Below are 24559 nucleotides of genomic sequence, written 5' to 3'. Positions count from 1 at the left end.
CAGGCAGAATCTGATCCAAGGTGGTTTGTTTATGATGGACCTCGTCCAGTTTTCATTGCAAGCCCACCTTGGAGATGAGCTCCAGCCCCTTGGAAGCTTGACAAGAATTGCAACTTTCTTGGCTATTTTTGTTTTGCTTCTCTGCTTTGAATCGCTCGGAGATTAGCACATGACGTGCTGGCAAAGTGTGCTGTCATTTAACAAGCTTAAGCAGTGTTTGAAAAAGAGATTTTTTTGCTAAACTGTGGGATTAAGTGGATAAGTGGAAAAGAAGGAGCTTTTTTCCCCCCTTTCTGGATAAGCAAAGGACAGCAGAATTACAGGCAGCTTTCGACTTGTTGCAACTTGGGGTGTGTGTATGTGTGGTATATATGTGTGTTTGTGTGTGTTAAGTGCTGTCAAGTCATTTCTGACTCATGACATCCCTATGAATTAATGTCCTGCTCAGGTCTTGCTTTAGCAAGACTGTTAACAATAGGACATTTTGGAGGACATTAATTCATCTATCTATCTATCTATCTATCTATCTCTCTATCTATCTATCTATCTATCTATCTATCTATCTATCTATCTATCTATCTATCTATGACGATGATAGACAGACAGACAGATAGATAGACAGACAGACAGACAGACGAAGAGATAGATAGATAGATAGATAGATAGATAGATAGATAGATAGATAGATAGATAGATAGATAGATAGATAGATAGATAGATAGATATGTGTGTTTGTGTGTGTTAAGTGCTGTCAAGTCATTTCTGACTCATGACATCCCTATGAATTAATGTCCTGCTCAGGTCTTGCTTTAGCAAGACTGTTAACAATAGGACATTTTGGAGGACATTAATTCATCTATCTATCTATCTATCTATCTATCTATCTATCTATCTATCTATCTATCTATGACGATGATAGACAGACAGACAGACAGATAGATAGATAGATAGACAGACAGACAGACGAAGAGATAGATAGATAGATAGATAGATAGATAGATAGATAGATAGATAGATAGATAGATAGATAGATAGATAGATAGATAGATAGACAGACAGACAGACAGACAGACAGACAGACAGACAGAGACAGACAGACAGAGACAGACGGACAGACGGACGGACACAGGGTGGACCAGCAAAGAAACTGCATGCCAGGCCTGCCCTTGCATCTGCCTCCTGAGTAGATATATTCAGCTTCAGCAGCTACGTTAGCGTGGACTGTTTATTTTGGTTCCTTATACCAGAAGTGGATATTTTCAGGTAGGAAACATTGGAATTTTCTGGGGAGTTCAGATCAAAGCTCCACATAATCCAGAATTCATTTTTCACCAGAGACTGACCAGCTATCTCTGGGAAGCTCCCAAACAAAGTAGAAATAAAACAGTCCTAAACTGTTGCTTCCCTCCCAACACAGTGTGGTGTGATGGTGCCAATTTATGGCAACCCTGTAGGTGTTTCAAGGCAAGAGGTGAACAAAAGTGATTTGCCATTGCCTGCCTCTCTGTAGCAACCCTGACTTCCTTGGTGCTCTCCCATTCAGGAGTGAAGTTCTAGCAGGAGCTCCTTTGCATATTAGGAGACACACCCCTGATTTAACCAATTCTACAAAAAAAGAACCTTGTAAGCTCTTGAAGGATTGGCTCCATCAGGGGGTGCGGCCTAATATGCAAAGGAACTCCTGCTAGAATCCCACCCCTGCTCCCATCCAACTACTAACTGGGGCCAACCCTGCTTAGCTGCTGAGGTCTTACAAGGTCAGCCTAGCCTAAGTCATCCAGGTCTGCTCAATTCTTAATATCCCTTCACTAATTCCTTGGCTTTTCCTTCCACTCTGTTCCATTTTTTCCAATGTTTCCTGAATACTGTTGTTCACGTTCTTGACTATGACCCCACAGTCTTGAATACAGTATTATCATAAATGCATGCATGGCTGCACCCTTACCACATTTCCTACTCCAGCGCAAAACACACATGCATTTTATTCACATTATGTTAAATGCCATCAAGTCACTTCTAATTTCTGGAAACCCTATGAATTAATATCCAAACTATCCTACCGTTAACAGCCTTGCTCGGGTCTTGAGACAATCCATCTCTTGTTGAATCTTTCTGTTCTCCTGCTGCCTTCAACTTTTCCCAGCATTATGGTCTTTTCCAGTGACTCTTGTCTTCTCATAATGTGATCAAAGTACAATAGTCTCAGGTTAATCATTTTAGCTCTAGGAAGAGTTCAGGATTGATTTGATTATTTATTTTTTTGGTGGCCCATGATATCCATAAAACTCTCCTCCGATACCACGTTTCAAAAATCAATGTTCAGCTTTCTTCATTATCCAACTTTCACACCCATACAAAGTAATTGTGATTTTTTGCCAAGTAACACTCAAATAGACTTTGGCGACAGAAGCATAGGTGAAGCTTTATTGATATGTTACCAGTTCAGACCTTCCCCTTACGGGGCCTTGCCAGAAGTGAAAGCAAGAATCACAGACAGCATTAAGTAATTCAGAAAAGCGTGGGCTTCCCCCCTCCCCAGACCTTGTAATGCAATAACACTTCACAGAACAGTTCAAAGGGAACCCATCTCCTCATCTTCTGCAAAGTGAAGGCTATTCCTGGCCTCCATCTCCAGATGTTGGAGAGGAAGGAGGGGAAAGGCCCCTGCAATACCAGGCACCACTAACATCTCCACTGTAAGAGACAACCTTTCACAGAACATCCCAAGAACGTTGCACATTCAACACACCACAATCCCCTAACATACTACATAGCAAGACGGTGACAGTTACATGTAAAACCACTCATGAAGGAAGCCATGATACTGTAGGGATCCTGACAGTAATAGGGAATATCATGGTATGAATTATCTTGGTCACCACACCACATCCTTATACTTATGGACATTTTCTTGTCTTTGTAGGGGTGCCTTTCCCAGTCTCATTATCTTTGTTGTTGTTGTTGTTGTTGTTGTTGAAGAAGAAGAAGAAGAAGAAGATGATGATGATGATGATGATGATGATGATGATGATGATGATGATGATGATGATGATGATGATGATGATACTGGATTTATATCCCACCCTTCACTTCGAATTTCAGAGTCTCAGAGCAGCTCACAATCTCCTTTATCATCCTCCCCCCACAACTGTGAGGTGGGTGGGGCTGAGAGGGCTCTCACAGCAGCTGCCCTTTCAAGGACAACCTCTGCCAGAGCTATGACTGACCCAAGGCCATTCCAGCAAATGCAAGTGGAGGAGTGGGGAATCAAACCTGGTTCTCCCAGATAAGAGTCTGCACACTTAACCACTACATCAGATCTCTAACAATTTCAATTTCTTCATCAGCATCTTTAAAGTTGTGCAATTCCCCAAAAGTCAAGTGCTTTTGTCTTCTTGATGTTCAGCTGTAATCCTACTTCAGCACTTTCTGCTTTAACCTCCGTTAGGAGTCATTTCAGGACTTAACTATTTTCTGCCTGTCATGACGTGTCATCTGCATATCTCAGATTGTCAATGTTCCTTCCACCAGTTTTCACTCCGCCTTAATCTAAATCTAACCTATCTTTCCTCGTGCTGTGTTCCGCATTTAGATCAAAGAGACAGAGAGATAAAACATATATTTGTCTGACATCTTTGACAAATGGAGACCATCCTAATAGTAGTCTCTTGTCCAGAATACAGGTTGTGCATCAAAACAATCAGACATCGTGGCGCATCCATTTCATTTAAAACCAACTATAGCATTTCATGCTCCACACAATCAAAAGCTTTTGTGTAATCTGTGAAACACAAGCTGATTTTCTTCTGGAAATTTGGCTATAGGAGTAGTCTTTGCTCATTCTTCCTTGATAAGATCTCTGGTTTCAACCCATACTTCTTCCATTTCAGGTTTACTTGAACTTAGTCATGCAAATCTATTCTTTACATGGTCTTTAAACCCTTGAAGAATGTTGTTTGGATTGTATTTTGGCACTATGACTATTTTGGTATTTTTTTCCGTCAACTTTATTCTCTCTTTTCATGTTAACAATTCATGGTCTGTAGCACAATCAACTCTTGGTCTTGCTTTTTAACAGAGAGAACAAAACTTCCCCATCTTCTGTTTCCAATTATGCAATCTATTTGATTTCTGCATTGGTCATCCAGTGATGTCCACATATACATTCATCTGTTTGGTTACCTGAAACATGTTTTTACAATGATCAAATTACTGTCTTCACAGAATTCTATGGGTCACTTTGCTAGCCTAAATTTCCCAATATGATATAATTCCACATTGTTTCTCACTTTTGCATTCCAATCACCTAGGATTATTGGCACATCTTGTTTAAGTGTATGATCCAAGGCTTCTTTTTGTAGCAGGAACTCCTTTGCATATTAGGCTGCACCCCCCTGAAGTAGCCAATCCTCCAAGAAGAAGAAGACTACAGATTTATACCCCGCCCATCTCTCTGAATCAGAGCCTCAGAGTGGCTTACAATCTCCTATACCTTCTCCTCCCACAACAGACACCCTGTGAGGTGGGTGGGGCTGAGAGGGCTCTCATAGCAACTGCCCTTTCAAGGACAAGTCCTGTGAGAGCTATGGCTAACCCAAGGCCATTCCAGCAACTGCAAGTGGAGGAGCGGGGAATCAAACCCAGTTCGCCCAGATAAGAGTCCGCACACTTAACCACTACACCAAACTGACTCTTACAGTAGGCCCTGTATGAAGAGCCCTGTAAGCTCTTGGAGGATTGGCTACATCAGGGGGGTGTAGCCAAATATGCAAAGGAGTTCTTGCTACAAAAAATTCTCAGTTTCTTCCTGGACACTTGCACAAAAGCTTTCAATTCCTTCCTCATCAACGTTTGTTGTTGGGACATAAACTTGAATGATGGTTACATCTATTGGATTTCCAGCAAGTCTGGTTGATATTAATCAGACTTTGTATGGTAGCCCCTGGTTCCTTGTGCTACATCTTACCTCCCTTCTGGAGTTCCTGTGCCCTCTGAAGTAACTTCCAGAGTAAAACATTATAATTTTTCTGTCTGGAAATGTCCTCATCCAATCCACTTTGGTCCGTCGACTCCTGGGATTGCAATGTTTAAACATTCCATTTCTCGTTTTACAGTTTCAAGTTTACCTTGATTCATACGTCTCAGGTTTCATGCTCCTGTTATATGTGTTGAACAGGTTTGGGTTTTCTTTTGCATCCATTCGCTCCGACAACTGAATGTCCTTTTGGCTGCAGTCTAGAGAGCACTGCGATCAGGGACAAAAAATCTGCTGTCTGCCCCTGGCCCAAAAGAAGCCAGGCTATGCGCAACAAGATCTAGGGCCTTCTCGGTGGCAGCACCAGAACTCTGGAACACCCTCCCAGAAGCTATAAGGGCCCTGCGGGATTTGTCGGCGTTCCGCAGGGCCTGCAAGACCGAACTGTTTAGACAGGCTTTTCTGGTTGACTGAAAATGGGCTGCCACCGGACATCCTACAGAAGCTGGTGGTCATAGTCAGAACCCAATACCGCCAGACTGGATTGAGATAGCGTAATAGTTTTAAACTGATAAATGTATTATGGTTTTATATGTTTTATGGAATTGATTGTTTTTATGATACTGTAAGCCGCCCTGAGTCCGCTTGCGGAGAGGGCGGGATATAAATGTAAAGTAATAAATAAATAAATAAATAATAAATAGTTGTGTCATTAAGAACAGCACTACACATACTTGTCCTCGGCTCTTCCCCAGTAGCTAATGGAGTGCCATCTGACCTGGGGGTCATGTCTTCCAGTGCAATGTATCTCCCCAGCCCCCCTTTGATTATCTCATCATAGGGCTTTTAAGGTATGAGACGTTCAGAAGTGCTTTACGATTGCCTTCTTCTGTGCAGTACTAACCAGCATCACTCAGGGATGGTGGCTCAGTGGTAGAGCATCTGCTTGGTAAGCAGAAGGTCTCAGGTTCAATCCCTGGCATCTCCAAAAAAAGGTCCACGCAAATAGGCATGAAAAACCTCAGCTTGGGACCCTGGAGAGCCGCTGCCAGTCTGAGAAGACAATACTGACTTGGATGGACCAAGGGTCTGATTCAGTATAAGGCAGCTTCATGTGTTCATATGTTCACCAGTGACACCTTCCACTACCGCTGCTTCTCAGTAGCTGCCCTTCAAGATTCCTCCCTCTCCATCACCGGTGGAACCAGGGGTCGTTTTGTAGAAAAAGAGGTGGTGAAGCTCATTCAGGAATTGTTATGCAGCTGCACCTACTATTCAATGAACAAGGTGGGACTCTCAGAAAGGTTCAGGAGCCACTGAATCCAAGGCCTGAGTGGAACTATCTGTTCTCTTCTGCGGATGCTGATGCTGAAGAAGAAGAATTTCTGTGATTTCTGTGAGCCGCCCTGAGCCTTCTTTGGTGGGGAGGACAGGATATAAATCTAATAAATCAAAGGAAGAAGAAGAAGAAGAAGAAGAAGAAGAAGAAGAAGAAGAAGAAGAAGAAGAAGAAGAAGAAGAAGAAGAAGAAGAAGAAGAAGAAGAAGAAGAAGAAGAAGAAGAAGAAGAAGAAGAAGAAGAAGAAGATGATGATGATGATGATGATGATGATGATGATGATGATGATGATGATGATGATGATGATGATGATGATGATGATGATGATGATGATGATATTGGATTTATATCCCGCACTCCACTCTGAATCTTAGAGGCAATGCAAACAATAAGAGACAGATTATTTGAGGTAGAGCTATCTGAACCGTACAATGCAGCTGATAAGACATGCTCCCCTCTAGTCATGGGATCTTGTCCACTGTGGGCCTTCCTGCTAGCTACGTTTACCAACTTCAGACTCCAGCATTATGCAGAATCTTTTCTCTTGCTAGGCTCAATGCCCTCCCTTTAGCGATTTTAACTGGGAGATTTAACAGCACACCTTTTGCTAACGGACTATGTCCTTCTGCAAGTGGGTCCATTGAAACTGTTTCTTATGTGTTATTAGAATGCTCTTATTATGTTACTATTCAGTGCAGCAATTTAATTGTTAATTCTTGATAGTATCTTAGAGCTTCCGGATTCATATAAACTGCAGTATCTATTAAACAACAAAGATGGGAACGCAGCTGATGCTGTGGCAAAGTTTTTGCAAGCTGCTCTTCTTATAGACAGTAGTGTATTGTAATTTAAATCTGTATTAGACAGATTGACTTTTGACATATTTTTGTACATATTTTAGACCCTTTTAGAATGTTCTTTTGATGCCCCAACCCTTCAAGCAGATCCTGCAGAAAAGAACAAGTTCTATGCTGATCTACGCAACCTCGTACGGAAGACCCCTACAGAGGACAAGGTGATCATCCTTGGCGACTTCAATGCCAGAGTAGGTAAAGACTTGGAAGCCTGGAAAGGAATACTTGGCAAACACGGCATTGGCAACTGCAATGATAACGGGCGCCTCCTGCTAGAATTCTGCACGGAACACCAGCTCACCATCACCAACACTATCTTTCAACAGAAGAACAGCCTGAAGACAACCTGGATGTACCCACGGTCCAAGCACTGGCACCTTATCGACTACATTCGGGTGCGCCAGAGAGACCTTCAAGATGTCTTACACACACAAGTAATGCCCAGTGCGGAATGTCATACGGATCATCGTCTTGTACGTTGCAATCTCCGTCTTCACTTTAAACCCACACCCAGGAGAGGAGGTATCCCTCGGAAAAAGCTTCAGGTTGGCAGCCTTCAGTCAGCCGAAGTTAAAGCTGCCTTCCAGGCAAAACTCCAGTCAAGAATTGAGGACCCCAGTTACCCCACAGACCCTTCTCCAGAAGCACTCTGGGAACACCTAAAAACTACCATCCTGTTGATCTCTGAAAAAGTCCTCGGGTTCTCCACAAGGAAGAACAAGGACTGGTTTGACGAGAACAATCAAGAGATCCAAGAATTACTAGCGAAAAAGAGATCTGCCTACCAAGCACATCTTGCTCAGCCCTCCTGTCCCAGGAAAAAAGCAATCTTTCGCGCTGCATGTAGCAACCTCCAGCGCAAGCTTCGAGACATTCAGAACGAGTGGTGGACCAAGCTTTCAGAGAGAACCCAGCCGTGTGCAGACACTGGTGATTTAAGAGGGTTCTACGAAGCCCTGAAGGCAGTATATGGCCAATCATATCAGGCTCAGAGTCCCTTGCGTAGTGCAGACGGCCAAGTGCTCCTCACAGACAAGGTATCCATACTGAACCGGTGGTCGGAGTATTTTCAGGTTCTCTTCAGTGCCAACCACGTAGTTCAAGATTCAGCAATCCACCTCACCCCACTTCAACCAGTGAAAACAGAGTTGGATGAGATCCCCACCCTAGAAGAGACTGTTAAAGCCATCAAGCAACTGAAAAGTGGCAAGGCAGCGGGAGTTGATGGAATCCCACCAGAGATCTGGAAGCATGGGGGCACAGTACTACATAGCACACTTCACAAAGTACTTGTCACCTGCTGGGAACAAGGCAAACTACCACAGGACTTTCGTGATGCAATCATCATCACTCTACACAAGAACAAAGGGGAAAAGTCAGACTGCTCCAACTACCGGGGGATAACCCTGCTCTCCATCGCAGGCAAAATCCTTGCCAGAATACTCCTGAACAAACTGGTGCCCACCATTGCAGAAGAACTCCTCCCAGAGAGCCAGTGCGGCTTCAGAGCTAACAGGAGCACCACCGACATGGTATTTTTCTCAGGCAGCTCCAAGAGAAATGCAGGGAACAGAACAAGGGTCTAAGATCCAAGATTGACAAGGAGATTGACAACAGGCTGGCAAAGGCAAACCATGCATTTGGCCGACTGCACAAAAGAGTGTGGAGCAACAAGCATCTGAAAAAAGGCACAAAGATCAATGTTTACAAAGCGGTTGTGATGACAACCCTCATCTACGGCTCCGAATCGTGGGTTTTATACCGTCATCACCTGCGACTCCTTGAGCGCTTTCATCAGCGCTGCCTTCGCACCATCCTCAACATCTACTGGAGTGACTTTGTGACCAACACTGAAGTCCTCAAGCGGGCAGAGGTTACAAGCATCGAGGCACTGCTGTTGAAGACGCAGCTGCGCTGGGCAGGGCATATTTCTAGGATGGAAAACCACCACCTTCCCAAGATTGCTCTGTATGGCGAACTTTCCACCAGCCATCGAAATAGAGGGGCACCAAAGAAGAGGTACAAGGACTCCTTGAAGAAATCCCTTGGCACCTGTCGCATCAACCATCACCAGTGGTCTGACCTAGCCTCAGATCGCAAAGCATGGAGGCACACCATCCACCAGGCTGTCTCTTCCTTTGAGAACGCATGCATAGCTGGTCTTGAGGACAAAAGAAGATTGAGGAAGAATCGCACTGCTACAGCACCAACCCCAAATCAGACTTTTCCCTGCAGCCACTGTGGCCAGATCTGCCTGTCCCGCATTGGTCTTGTCAGCCACCAGCGAGCCTGCAGCAGACATGGACTACTGCACCCTTCTTAAATCTTTGTTCACGAAGTCAAGCCGAGAGAGAGAGAGAGAGATTGACTTTTGACATATTTTTGTACATATTTTAGACCCTTTTAGAATGTTCTTTTGATTCTTGTTGGCATGTTTTATCTATTTGTATGGATATGTGTGTACATCCATTTTTTTCTCTTATCTCTCCTTTAATGCCAATAAAGGTAACTGAACTGAATCTCAGAGTCTCAGAGCGGCTCACAATCTCCTTTACCTTCCTCCCCCACAACAAACACCCTGTGAGAGAGCTCTCCCAGAAGCTGAGAGAGCTCTCCCAGAAACTGCCCTTTCAAGGACAATTCTGCAAGAGCTATGGCTGACCCAAGGCCATTCCAGCAGCTGCAAGTGGAGGAGTGGGGAATCAAACCCAGTTCTCTGAGATAAGAGTCTGCGCACTTAACCACGACATCAAACTGGCTCTTCGATCCCTGAAGGGGGTGGATGCATCTACGTCTGGTGCATCAGCTGTGACCATTCCACCCCGAGTGACTCTTCTGTGAGTTTAGCCTCTTAAAATGTTCTAGATCCCATTCAGTACTGCTCTCAGCTTCACTGGCACAAACAAACCTAACCACGTTAAAGTGTGCTTCCAATCTTACATTTGCATACAACACATCAAAGTTTCTTGAATCCTTAGCAACACATGTGCTTAACTTTGCACTGGATTGCGGCCAGCTTCCCTCCACTGTGGCAGAAGTAATTAAGGAACTTTAATTTCCTCATTAAAAAGAAAAAAGCAACACCTGCAATCTATGGAACAAAATGAGGGGAACAAGGAGAGAAGCATCTGCGTGAATCGATATTAAAGTCATGATCATATTAAAGAATTGCAAGGTTGAAGACAAGCTGTTGATTGCGAGCAAATTGAATCATAAGGAGGATGATTCTGGGCACAGTCTAGCGCAGCTGGAATCCAAATCCAAAGCCCCTCCAAATAGGTGTGTGCACCGAGTTGAGTTTTAAAAGCGAGGGCATTTGGGGGCCTCTTGGGCAGCCTAGCCAGTTGGACTTAGGTCTGTTGGTGAGGACTTCTGATAAGCCTAATCACATGCACACATAGGTAGGCTAGGTGGATGAGGATCTGCAGGTACAAATGGGTGCCGATTACATTTCTTCCTCTGTTTTTGGTGTTGGGTCTCACTTAACACAGGACTTGCTCCTGTCTTGAAGAGACCAAGAGGCACACTTGCTTCTCCCCCTTCCTTCCCACACCGTTGACTGACATAGTCTCTGGGTTTTTAAAGAAAAGGGTTGGATTGGGGCCTCGGTGCCAATAGAAAGATATAAGGAGGACGAGGGGAGTGAGAGAAATCATCAGGTAGGGATGTGCATTTGGATGATTGTGGTCCAAATACAGATCAAAAATTGCCTTATATGTATTTGTTCTGGATATATTCAGATGCCTGGATGATACCTGGGATTTTCTAGGAGACCAGTAAATGGGTCTTGAAAAATTTCAGAAATATCTGGGAGTAACTGGGAATATCAGGAGGAGCCCGTGTTTTAAGCAGGGCATTTTTGTAGCAAGAACTCCTTTGCATATTGGGCCACACAGCCCTGAGGTAACCAATCCTCCTTGAGCTTACAGTAGGCCTTGTACTAAGACCCCTGTAAGCTCTTGGGAAATTGACTACATCAGGGGTGTGTGGCCTGATATGCAAAGGAGATCCTGCTACAAAAAAAAAAGCCATGGTTTTTAGGCTCCCAAGGCTGGTATTTTTTAAATGTTGTTGTGTTTCTATTTTAGTGGCTTCTTGCCAGGGCTTGGTGTTAGCTTGTCAGGTTGATTTGGTTTGGAGTCTGTGCTTTGAAATTAGTTCTGTTGGTCTTGCAAGTTAACAGCATTGGATTATTTGCTTAAATTTATTTGGGTTGGATTCTCGGGTGTGATATTGGCTTTGGCGCTCTGCTTTGAGATTGTCTCGATTCTCTGATTTTTACACTTTCTAGCTTACAACAGCGTTCCTCCTGAAATCATTTTTCTTGGATACTCTGGTTTGGTGTTGGTTCAGATTCTCTGCTTTGACCTTTGTTGCGTTAGGATCGCCACACTGTCCCAGGCTTCTGCTAGGATCCTCCAGGTTCTGCATTGGTTCTTTGGGCTTGTTAGTTCTGCTTGCATTAGGAGGTTTTTGGTCAGCGGTTGCTTTGCTTGCTGTTGCGTGCTTGATTATTTTTCGTTCTGGAGAAAGCTGGGGATTTTTTCCCCTCCCCATAGGGAAACAACAGAGAATGGCTAGGGGCACCTTATTCAGGGAACCACAGAATTGGACCTCTTGGTCCAAATCACTTGAAACTTGGGGGTTATTTAGGGGAAGGGCACCCTCAGATATGCTACAATTTTGATGCCAGTTGCTTTAAAAGCAGTTCTCTTAGACCTCTGGAAATATTCCCCTTAGGCAATAATGGAGCCTAAAAATATTGGAATCCTGGGGAAGGGAAAATGGGTCTGAATACCAAACCAATATTTGGAACCAGGAACACCAACATGTTTCAATTCCCTGATATTTGAATCTGGAAAATACATCCATAGCATCAAGTGTCTCAGATTGGAGGCCCTCTAACCATTTAGGAGCCCCATGGCACAGAGTGGTAAGATGCAGTAGTGCAGTCCAAGCTCTGCTCACGACCTGAGTTCGATCCCAGCGGCAACTAGGTTCAGGTAGCCAGCTCAAGATTTCACCCTTCCGAGCCTTTCACCCTTCTGAGGTCAGTAAAATGAGTACCCAACTTGCTGGGGGGGGGGGGTGTAGATGACTGGGGAAGGCAACAGCAAACCACCCCATAAAAGTCTGCCATGAAAACGTCCTGATGTGACACATGACATTGCCTGTAGTGAACAGAATGGTTCTCATGAAGCAGGTCAAGATGAGGAGAGCTCTGGGTCTGAAAAATGTGAATGCCACTATATTGTCCCACATTGGACTCCATTTTCAGCTGTTCTAGATCTCCATGTTTCTGCTCACTTTGGCAATGTATTAAACAACAGAATGCAGTGTGTTCTTTCCCAGTTAGTCTCTATATCCATGCACTATACCTAGTTTGCAAGTAATGTGCATTTTCTATGCTATATTTACATCAAAAACAAAACCACATTATTTGTAAGGATTAACTGATCGCTCCGTGGGTTGGTAACAACCCAGTGCTTGCACGGGGGACTACCTTTACCTTTTTAACCAACCGGGCTGCCCAGAACACAAAGTTATGGTGTCACTTGTTGCTTCAGAGGCTGAAGCTGACCCTATTCCTTAAGGTCAAAAGCAAAGCCTGACAAACATTTGAGTACAGTAACTGTTCAGTTCCCTGATGCTGGTTACAAGTGGGATTACAGTTTACAGAATGACTAGCAACTAGAATGATTAAAGGGCTGGAACACTTTCCCTATGAAGAAAGGTTAAAGCGCTTAGGACTCTTTAGCTTGGAGAAACATCAACTGCGGAGCGACATGATAGAGGTTTACAACATTATGCATGGGATGGAGAAGGTAGAGAAAGAAGTACTTTTCTCCCTTTCTCACAATAGGAGAACTCATGGGCACTCAATGAAATTGCTGAGCAGTCGGGTTAGAACTGATAAAAGGAAGTACTTCTTCACCCAAAGGGTGATTAACACATGGAATTCACTGCCACAGGAGGTGTTCGCGGCTACAAGAATAGCCAGCTTCAAGAGGGGGTTGGATAAGCATATGGAGCAGAGGTCCATCAGTGGCTATTAGCCACAACTTATTGTTGGAACTCTCTGTCTGGGGCAGTGATGCTCTGTATTCTTGGTGCTTGGGAGGGGCAACAGTGGAAGGGCTTCTAGTGTCCTGGCCCCACTGATGAACCTCCTGATGGCACTTGAGTTTTTTGGCCACTGTGTGACACAGAGTGTTGGACTGGATGGGCCATTGGCCTGATCCAACATGGCTTCTCTTATGTTCTTACAGGGCAGCTCATCCCAATCATGTGTGATAAAGGAATGCAACTCAGGACCAGCTTATTAATAATATTGGGAGGATTCCCACTTGACTGGAAGGAGTTTCCAAATAAGGCCATTCTTGAACTTCACTAAGTAGCTCTCAGGGATAGTGCGGGACTAATTAATCCTGCCTGTACATGATGCAACGGAGCCTGGGTCCACTTGAGCACTTTTCAGCCTTCTGGGTGCCATGACAACATAAACATTACTTCACCTGTACATTGTTGCGCTGCCGTGATATTAAACAGGTACAGGCAAAGTCGTTTTCATTGACAATCGCGGCGGTTGCTAACGTTTTACCCCACCCTTTGTAAGAGTTCGCTTAACTTTCCTTTAGTGAAATCTGTATCTGAGCCATAGATGTTGTAAAATATGATTATCTGGATGTTGATGTACAGCTCAGGTCACACAGACAAACACAAATTGGGGGTCCAGTGTAGATGGGCCGGGCCTCGGATTCCGCAGGAGCTCACAGGAGCACAGCTCCTGAACCTTTCTGAGGGTTCCCCCTTCTTCCTTCTCACCTTGTCCATTGAATCATAGGTGCAGCTGCATAGCAATCCCTGGATGAGCTCCACCACCTATTTTGCTACAAAATAATGGGCCATGACTGGATTGATAAGGTTCCTATAACCCATTGCAGTCGACATCTTGGCCGCAGCATTCTGCACCAACTGGTTTCCAAGCACTTCTCAAAGACGGCCCCACACAGAGCACATTGCAGTAATCTTATCTAGGAGTTCTATTTTTCCCTTTCCTCTCTTTTGCTGTTCTGTTGCTCTGCTCAGCAGGCAATTGTTTAACTAGCTTTAAATGCTGGGCAAGGAGGGGCTTAGTCCTGCCAGTAAGTGTTTGTCTGAGCAGTTGTCTTAGCAGTATTAATGGCTGCTGAACTATTTGGATCAGCAGTTAGTGAACATATGAACATGAACATATGAAGCTGCCTTATACTAAATCAGACCTTTGGTCCATCAAATTCAGTCTTGTCTTCTCAGACTGGCAGCGGCTCTCCAGGGTCTCAAGCTGAGGTTTTCCACACCTATTTGCCTGGACCCTTTTTTGGAGATGCCAGGGATTGAACCTGGGACCTTCTGCTTCCCAAGCAGATGCTCTACCACTGAGCCACCGTCCCTCCCCCGTGGGTTTTGGAGTCATTTGGTTCTGAATAAAAAAAAAAACTCCAGCAACTGGATCATGCCAGATTACCGCAGTTCAACATGATATCTTCAACTATCGAACGTACTCTCTGCAGAATTCACAGCATTTGTCGTTCCTGCAAGGATATCTGTTCCACGGTGTGGTATGAAGGGATGCCAGATCGATGCCAGCTCTTTCCAGGAACAGTTTGGAGGTGGAGAATGGGAAAGGAAAGAGTTGCTGATGCCACTGCTCCTCTGACAGTCTAGCAACCCCCAAAACTCTATGGTGAATACCGCAGAAATCTGGTCAGTTCCGAGAGTGGCACGACAGGGGAGTAACATTACTTCTGTGTCTTCATCTGGTAGTGACTACAGTGTGATTTCTCCCCTATTTCCCCCCACAGCTCACTGAAGTGAGGGTGGGCATTGGAGGGTGGGTCAAGAGTTCCTAGGCCTCAACAGGCACCTGACAACTCTCATTGTATGTGGGGTACACTCCAGTTTTTAGCATGCTTTGTATGTGTGTGTGTGTTTGTGTAGAACAAAATAGGAGTCAAGTGGCACCTTTAAGACCACCTTAGTTTTATTCAGAAGGTAAGCTTTCGTGTGCTCTAAGCACACTTCATCAGACGAGGAATCCGGCACAGTGAGCGGAGCCACACATAGCTGGTAGGCAGTGGCTCAGAATGCAAAATGGTACAGATTTAAGATCCAATGAGAGAACAGCAAAATTATCTGGTAGGCAAGGGCTTAGAATGTAAAATGGAACAAATATGAGATCCAAAGACAGAACAGTAAAATTAACAAATTGAGCAAACCTTTGATCTGAGTAGCAGGGGCATGTGAAAGCAATGAAACAGTAGTATGTCAAAATGTGAGAGTGTCTGTTAATGACACTATTGTTATAAACCTGGGCCAAAAGGAAGGAATTTCTACGTCAGAAGTTTTCCCATCCAACTTATTTACCTTTTAACATGCAACATACATATAGTTTGTCATCAGGAGAAAGCTACATTAAAATATAGTGGGAGAGGGGTTCAAGATATGTAATGGGATGGATAGATGTTGGAAATGTAAAAAAACATGAAGGTTCTTTTTTTCACATGTGGTGGACTTGTGAAAAAGCGAAAGAATTCTGGAAGATGATACAACAAGGAATCTCCAAAATTTGGGGTTATGACTTTAAAAAAACTGCAGAGACTTTCCTGCTTGGATTACAATTAGAAAAATTTCCAAAGGAAGACAAGACTTTAATTTGGTACTTGCTCTCAGCTGCTAGGACATTGTATGCGCAGCTGTGGAAACAAGAAAAAATACCAGAGAAATGGGACTGGATTGTGAAAGTTTTATCGTGGAGCGAGATGGTAAACTAACTAGAACTCTAAGAGACTATGATTTAGATATATTCAAAAAGGAGTGGAAGAAATTTAAAAGATATATGGAGAAAGAGTGGAATGTAAAAAGACATTGGACAATTTTTTAGTATTAATGAGAAAAAAAAATATTGAACTTTGATTGGTTAGTGGTACCTTTAGTATTGAACTTAATCTATAACTTCGGGGAAGTCAACATTGGAGGGAGGGAGGGTTGAAATATCATATGGGTTAGTACAGAAAATTTATAATTAAGTTTTGTAACCACATGTTATCAATAAATCGTTAAAACACAAGATATGCAATGGGATAAACAACCAATATCCCTGTTTGTGTGTATCAATACAGCTAAAAGAGAAACACATTGGATAGTGAACTGTGCATTTGTGTGTGTGTGCACTTGGAAGTCATGACGACCTCTGGTGACTGACCCCTACTGAGGTCTTGGAGGATTTTCAGAGATGTGGCTGAGTAAAGTCCTCCTGCCTGGGTATTTCAAGGAATTCTCTCATCCAAGTACTTACCACAATTAACCCTGCTTAGCTTCTGAGATCTTCTGAGGTCAGGTTTTCTTGGGCTGTCGAGGTCAGGACCAGTTTTTAGCATGCTTGATCTGCAGTCTCTCCCTCCACTTACAGGGAAGAATTTCGCAGCACCCAACAAGAACTCAGTTCTGTGACGGCTACAGATTACACTCAAGGACCCTTCAAAATATCTGTGGAGCCTGAGCAGCTGCCCAGTCTTGCCCTCTGGCCGCTAGTATCTTTGGCTGCCTGAAGTGGCTGTAAAGAAAGCGCCTGGATATGCAAGACCAACCAAGAATACTGACGGGCCAACAGCTGGTATCTTTCTTCCAGGAAAAAACAAAACAAAACCAACCATTCATTTTTAGATTGTAGATTGGCACCCCATTTTCTACCTCAAAATTCATTTTTGGATTGTAGATTGGCACCCCATTTTCTACCTCAAACAAAACAGCTAAAATATAAAGCAACCATTTAGCAACGCTCATTATTAAACGAAATTCTCCCACTAGCACATGATATTTTATTGAACTTTACAGCCTGTATATAAACACACCTACAGTATGAAATAATGGTGTCAATAACACCTTTAAAAAAAAAAAACCCTCTCTCCCTTTTTACAATGCACAATGTTATCCATATAGCTAAGAAGCTGGTAAAATCTGCATATACATGAATCTGGGATCAATGGAGAAGATCAAAAGATCCTGATATTGATCCCAGAATTCCCCTTCTTTCATTGACATAATTAAACCAAATGGTATTTCGGTCTCTGAAAAGCAGAGATCGCCAAAGGAAAAGGAGTTGCCTTCAGTGCTCACTTTGATATCAAGATCTATCTTGAGGGCATGAGGCCTACAGGCACATTCTCGTATGTAAATGGCTGTATATGATGTAATGGCCCTTAAAAAGTTAGCATAATGAGCATTAATATCAAAGGGGAACTGAAAGGGAGGCATCAAAAAGACCAACCCAGCAGGCCTGAAGCTCTTATCAAAAGAAATTGGCTCTACAGAAAATACCAGTGAACAGGGGTGCCTGCTCAATATATACTGAGCTGAATAAATATTCGAAAAATACTTTATTAGTATTTTTCTGGTATTTATTCAGTCAAATACAGATCAGAATCTGTATTCAGCTAACAAAATAGTTGTGCCCGAATAAAAGCCAATATTATTTGGCTTTTATCAGGCGTGGCTAAATGCCTTCCATTTGCTTGCTGAACACATTTAAACTTCAAATGCCTTCAGTTCACTCACTGAGTCACACCCCCATGGGCACAACTCAAGAAGTGAAATTCTCCATTGTATCCTATGAGGAGGATCCCCATAACATATAATGAAGCCAAAGAAATCCAGGTTCCTGAATACTTACCTGAATACCATTACAATACTGTTACTGGTATTCAGGATTATTTGGGAATACTAATATTTTTTGTGTCCAATAGACCCGAATAAGGGGGGTGGGATTAATTTTTCTTTGCACATCCCTACTGATGAATCCGGAAAAGTCCACTGAGCCTCTAAAAGATGGTGGCTCGTTACAAATACATTTTGTTTTATTTGCTTTGCCAAAAGTCAGTTTCAGTGTGGGAAAACCAACTCAAGACTTGCCAAAAGTCAGTTTCAGTGTGGGGAAAACACACAAAGAAGGCTTATGTAATTGAGACTATACCAACTCTGCATCAACAGAAAATCAACAGAGATATTTCCAGGCCTCATTTTCTGCAGAAGTTCACAGGAGCAGAGCTCCAGAACCTCTAAATTTTATTGTGCTTTTTTCTTTCTTACCTTTGCCCCCCCCAAAAAAAAAATTGCTTTTGAACATAAGAACATAAGAGAAGCCATGCTGGATCAGGCCAATGGCCCATCCAGTCCAATACTCTGTGTCACACAGTGGCTAAAAAAACCCCACGTGCCATCAGGAGGTCCACCATTGGGGCCAGGACACTAGAAGCCTCCCCACTGTTGCACCCCCCCCACCCCCAGCACCAAGAATACAGAGCATCACTGACCCAGACGGAGGGTTCCACCTGGGCTCCATTGTTCAAAGCCCCTGTGAGAATTTTGCTGAACTCTAAGATTTGATGAACTAATATATTTCCCCACCAAAAATGGGAAGATAACCAAAACATATAAAGCAGACAGGTGGAAATCTTCATCATGCCACTGTGGCCACAAAGGAGAAAGTCATGTAAAAAGTATGATGGGAGTAAGGTTTTGTGATGACAGTTTTAATTCAAGAAGCATTTGAAGGTAGATGCTGAGCTGATAGAATTTAGTACACTTTCCGGTGATGTCAGGGGTTTGTAGCATATGCAAAGGAGTTCTGCTAATGAACTCTTTCTCTACAAGATGACCCCTGGATATTTCCATTTGCATAGGTTTACTATGCAAAAGGAAACTTGATTTCTCAGAATCTATTTGATGTCTTCTTCCTTTCCCAGCTCACCTCTGCTTTTTAATGTCACCAGGTATGTATAAACTAGCATGGGCATGCAAATTCTACTTGATTAATATTTCTGCATTTGTTTGCACTGCAAGAAAAAGGGAAGAGTGGAGGGTGGAGGATAAACCACAATAATAATCATCCCTTTAAAAAAAATTTTAAAAAAAGTCCTGAGAGGGAAAACCAAAAAAGGAAAATTAGATTTAAATGCATACTGTAATATAAACCAGTATTTGTACACTAATGGGTTTTGTGTGCGATTCTGCAGCCAGGAAACGACACGAGGCACATCTGTATAAAATATATTTCCAATTTAACCAGTCTGGAATGACCACATTCATTTTCTAGTTCATTGCAAGGGTAAGTAATATAATAAGCACAATGTATTCACCAAATTTAATAATTTCGCATGCTTGGTTAGTTAACTTGTATTAACCAGGGATACAGTCAAAGATAGACATTTCCCCCCACCCCAAGTCTTGCTATGGACTGTATCAAATAAAAAAAAAAGTTGGGGAGAGACAAAAGATACAGAAAGACAATTTCCTTCTTTTCGTTTTCCTGTAAAATGGGATTTATCTCCAAAATATACTGTAGACTTTTTTTTAAAAAGTAGGTTTGGGGGTTAGTAAAATGAATACGTTTTAGGTAAAATAAACATTCCTAGCTTTAATACAGAAAAGGAAACCTTGCAGAGCACTAAAAGTCATGAAGGTGAATTATAAAGCATGTTTTATACGTTTCTTGCGGGATACGTCCACGAAATAAAAATTAAGAACGAGATAACCAGCCCAATCCAACATTCCTCTTAAGAGACGAATCCCGTTGATATTAACGAGGCTCTGATCTAAAAGCAGGAAACAGGATCCGGTTCATCCCAAGCAATATATTAAGAGATAAATCTGGTTTGTAATTAGCCGGCAATCCAGACATTATGGAGTTCCTTTCTTTGCATAACGCAGGAAATGTATTCCGTAGAGATCCACTATGTCATTTCCATAGGGAATAACGTTAGCTGCAGCTGAAAGGGCCAGAATTTAAGTTCATGAAATATGCATCGCAGCCCCAAAATCAAATTAGTTAAAAACAGGTGTAACTATTTTATGGGTGTCGTGTTTCTTCTTGGAGGGCTTGATCATTATTCAAAAAGCAAGAGGAGAAATGATTCAAAGGAGAAACTCTCCTTCTACGTACTTGAACCACAAAACGAGCCAGAACAAAATATGGCCGTTGCTGCCTAATCTGACTCATATTTGTTGGAGCCCATTGAAATAACTCTCAGTACTTTCATGCTGTCCCTGTGCTGACTCGTATCTGTTGGAGCCCATTGTGATAACTTTCAGTACTTTCATGCTGTCCCTGCGCTATCTGGGTCACCCACAGCCAGTATGCGCCATCAGCTTGAGAACTTTCATTTTTCTAAAGGGTTTTTGCTGTATTTCCCTAGCATGCAAATGAGAGGTTGTTGGTTTATTCTACTTCAACCAAATGGCGAGGGTGACAATCATATAGCCAACAGCACTGTCTGCTTTCTGGACAACTCATCAGCCCTCAAGTCACGTGCAACTGAATTTTCTCCAAAATGTTCTATTCTGATAATTTTGATATCATATATTTGATGTCATATATGTTCGGACTAGGGAGCCCCATAGCAGAGTGGTAAATGGCAGCACTGCAGTCCAAGCTCTGCTCACAATCTGAGTTATATTCAAGAGGAAGCTGGTTCGGGTAGCCGGCTCAAGGTTGACTCAGCCTTCCATCCTTCCTAGGTGGGTAAAATGAGTACCCAGCTTGCTGGCAGTAAAGTGTAGATGGCTGGGGAAAGCAATGGCAAACCACCACATAAAAAGTCTGCCAAGAAAACGTCATGATGTGATGTCACCCCATGATTTGGCAATGACTCGGTGCTTGCAAGGGGGACTACCGTTCCCTTTTTACTTGTTATGTTCAGACTAGATATTTGAGATCTGTATTTGAGATGCTGTGGTTCTTGATTTTGGTACTTAAAAGTTGGCATGCAATTAGGATTACCAGATCCAGGTTGGGAAACTCCTGGAGATTTGGGGAAGGAGCCTGGGGAGGATAGGTAACTCAGTGGAGTATAGCCTCCCAAAATTACAGTTCATCTTGAGCATGCTGAGATCTGGAAACTGATGTTTTAAAGCAGGGGTGGGGAACCTCCATCCCGAGGGCCATATACCACTTGGTGTGGCCCTTGGGGATTGCTGGGCCGAACCAAGCCATGTGGCAGCCTCCCCAGGGCCTGGCTGGCCAGCAAGGATCATGGGGCCCAGCCACACTGTGCAGCAGCCTCCCCAGGGCCAGGCAGGGATCACAAGGCCCAGATGTACTGTGCAGCAGCCTCCCTGGGGCCTGGCTGGCCGGCCAGAATTGCTGCAGGGCCTGGAAAAGTTACTGTCTCAGTTCAGATAATCACTTGATTATCCCAGATGGTGTGAACTAATATGCTAATGAGTATGTGACCTAATATGCTAATATTAGGGGATGTGGACTAATATGCTACTGAGTTCCTGCTGGGCTTTTTCTACAAAAATGCCCTGGATGTATGCATTTGCCTAGGGCGGCAGACCGGGTGTGTGTGTTTGTGTGTGCCAGATTAGGCTCTCCCCACATGACTTCAAATAGAAAAAAACAATTATTTGCATTAATTTTGCTGGCCTGAATCATTCTCCCTCGGCAGAGCACTGTTTTTTAAGTTGATAGTTTTTTATGGCCCGCGAATGATGTTATAAATATCCATATGGCTCTTGGCAGAAAAAAGGTTTTCCACCCCTGTTTTAAAGGGTAGAGACTATGGCATTGTGCTCCATTGAAGTCCCTGTCCTCCCCAGACTCCATCCCCAAATCCAGGACTGATTTTGCACTAGGGCTTGTTCCAAGCGGAGAGCCCTTTTGACCCCGGCGCTTCTCTTGTTTTTGCACAAGTTGCCCCAGAGCTGCGAGTTGGCACACCATTCTCCCATGGCAAACAGAAACCACTTGGAAGAGGATCTTGCTTGCTGCAGAAAAGTGCCGCGTGAACTCGCAGCTCCAAGGCAACTCGTGCGAAAACGGAGAGAAGCCCCGGAGCAAAAAGGCTCTCCACCCGGAACAAGCCTCATGCAAAATCGGTCCAGGAGTTTCCCAACCAAAATTGAGAACCCTACCCTTGCATCCCCAATGGTGGACAGAGAGGACCTGGCAACCCTAGTGGGAACAATGCCATAGAGCCCACCCTCTAAAGCATCCATTTTCTCCAGGGGAACTGAACTCTGTAGTGTGCAGATGCACTATAATTCCAGGGGATGGTTTCCCTGCAAGTGGGGGTATTTCATATTTTACATTTTTGATAGAAACTAGACAATGCAATTTTGGATTAAATTTACTATTAGCCAGATTATGAGATTTCATGTTTCAACGCCTTCTAAAAGCAAAATAATGAAGATGCACCTTCATCTTTACAGTGCTTGGTCTTTTAGTGTAGTGGTTAAGTGTGCGGACTCTTACCTGGGAGAGCCAGGTTTGATTCCCCACTCCTCCACTTGCACTTGCTGGAATGGCCTTTGGTCAGCCATAGCTCTCGTAGGAGTTGTCCTTGAAAGGGCAGCTGCTGTTGTGGCAGCAGGCCAAGGATAGAGAGTAGGGGTCTCTAAAAAGCTAAATCTATATCAATATAAGAAGCTAAAGGGCTACAGGAAAGCAGAATTATTATAGCAGGCAGAGATGCTTCTATACTGGTAAAGTACTGCATACGCATCAGTAGGGGCTTTATCATATAGGCTTCAGTAGCTGAACTAGTGGGTTGTGGCCGAGAAAGCACCCCGATGTACCAATAGGAAACTGTAATACCAACGGTATGTTTTCCGTGCCGGCCTGGAAAGTCCCGTACTCTCCTATGCTGCTGTATGTAATGTACCGGACCTGGAACCACTGATCTGTAACCAGTAACCATCAGTTCATGTATAGTACTCTGCGGTCACATGTAACCAAGGTGACCTATGTTTGAAATGATATAAAAGGCTTGTGTTTCACTGTGTCCTTTGCTCAGACTACCACCTTTGTCTGGGCCCGTGCGTACGTATATAATAAAGAAAGCTGTTTTCCTGATTTCGCCTCAGGCCTCCTCTGTCTCTGATCCGGTTTTAATTGATGACGCGGGCTCGTCCTGCTACACTGCGAGAACCCTCTCGGTCCCACCCACCTCACAGGGTGTCTGTTGTGGGGGAGGAAGATAAAGGAGATTGTGAGCCGCTCTGAAACTCTGAGATTTGGAGTGGAGGGCAGGATATAAATCCAATATCTTCTTCTTCCAATTTTGAAGCTTTTGACAAAAAAAAAATCAAACTCAAAATTACACATTTGAAGCTTGAAACTGGATCATCCCTGCCACTGAATGGGGGTGTCCCTACAGACAGCCCCCTCTCCCCAGCCCTTCCACAGATCCCTTTGTCAGACAGAGGAAAAACAAGATTGTTTTTTCCTCCAAATTAAAGAGGAAATCCTCGAGAATGGCATGATGTGTGCTCGGAATGGGCACTTTGTCATGTATACATTCCACATTAATGCCGGGGCTTCCTGTTTTCCATGGAGGGCAAAATCCCTGTGCGGAAACATCCTAAAATAGGCTAGCGGGTCTCACTTATAGCACTCAGAAGACTGGCAAAAACCTTTCTTCGTAGGCAGCTTTTAAAGGGTTGATCCTGGCTCTCTCTGTGTGTGTTTTTCACTGAGCATCTTATACTCTACGTTAGGTATTGTCACTTATTTATTTGTGTATTGTATTAGCCGTGCTACGCATTCTGTTGGGGGACAGAAATATAACATGCGATTGTAACGTTTAGATCTGGAAATCATAATGAAAGGACAGCATAATTACAGAGATGCTGGATAGCGCTGAAGTACCTTGGCTGCCTTCCCATTTTGTGCAGTGGAGAAGGACTCTTGGCTGCATGTTTCTTCGCCACAGGATATTGTACAGGATGTGTGAACAGGCTCTGGGAAGAAGATGCCTCCTTCACCAGATCTGGTAAACAGTGAAATATTATTCTACCCATCGGAGCAATCGAGCAATCCATGCACCCTCAATTACTTTAATGAGATCTGGTTCTTTACAGTTCATGATCCGAAAGGAAAGTCCTCATTTGCATCTCATCCCTCATCTGCTAATTCTTCCCATAATTGTTAGGGGATAAATCTGCATTTTGCACAATGGGAGTGGATAAACGAGGGAAAGGAAACCCCAGTCTGTTTCTGCATTTGGTGCATTTCAGAATTAGATTCCCGTTCCCCCCTCGCCCCCCCCCCCACACACAGGGCCTGTGATAAGGTTTTTGGTGCCCTTGGCGAGCTGCTCACTAGCTCTCCACCCACCCCCACCCCGAAATTTGAAAAACGAAGAATTATAGGAGAAATGAAGAAACCTGAAACTCTTTACATTTTTGATTTACAGTTTTTTATTTAAAATTTTAATTTTTTTAAAAAAAATTGTGAGATTAAGCAATAAAAATTGTGAGAATACTATTTGATCCTATTAGCTGGAGGTGCCAGGGACAAGACTTTCACATAAGAAGAAGAAGAAGAAGATATTGGATTTATATCCCGCCCTCC

The sequence above is a fragment of the Heteronotia binoei genome, chromosome 9, assembly GCF_032191835.1.
Source record: "Heteronotia binoei isolate CCM8104 ecotype False Entrance Well chromosome 9, APGP_CSIRO_Hbin_v1, whole genome shotgun sequence".
Taxonomy (NCBI): domain Eukaryota; kingdom Metazoa; phylum Chordata; class Lepidosauria; order Squamata; family Gekkonidae; genus Heteronotia; species Heteronotia binoei.
This window is presented reverse-complemented; position numbering follows the sequence as displayed.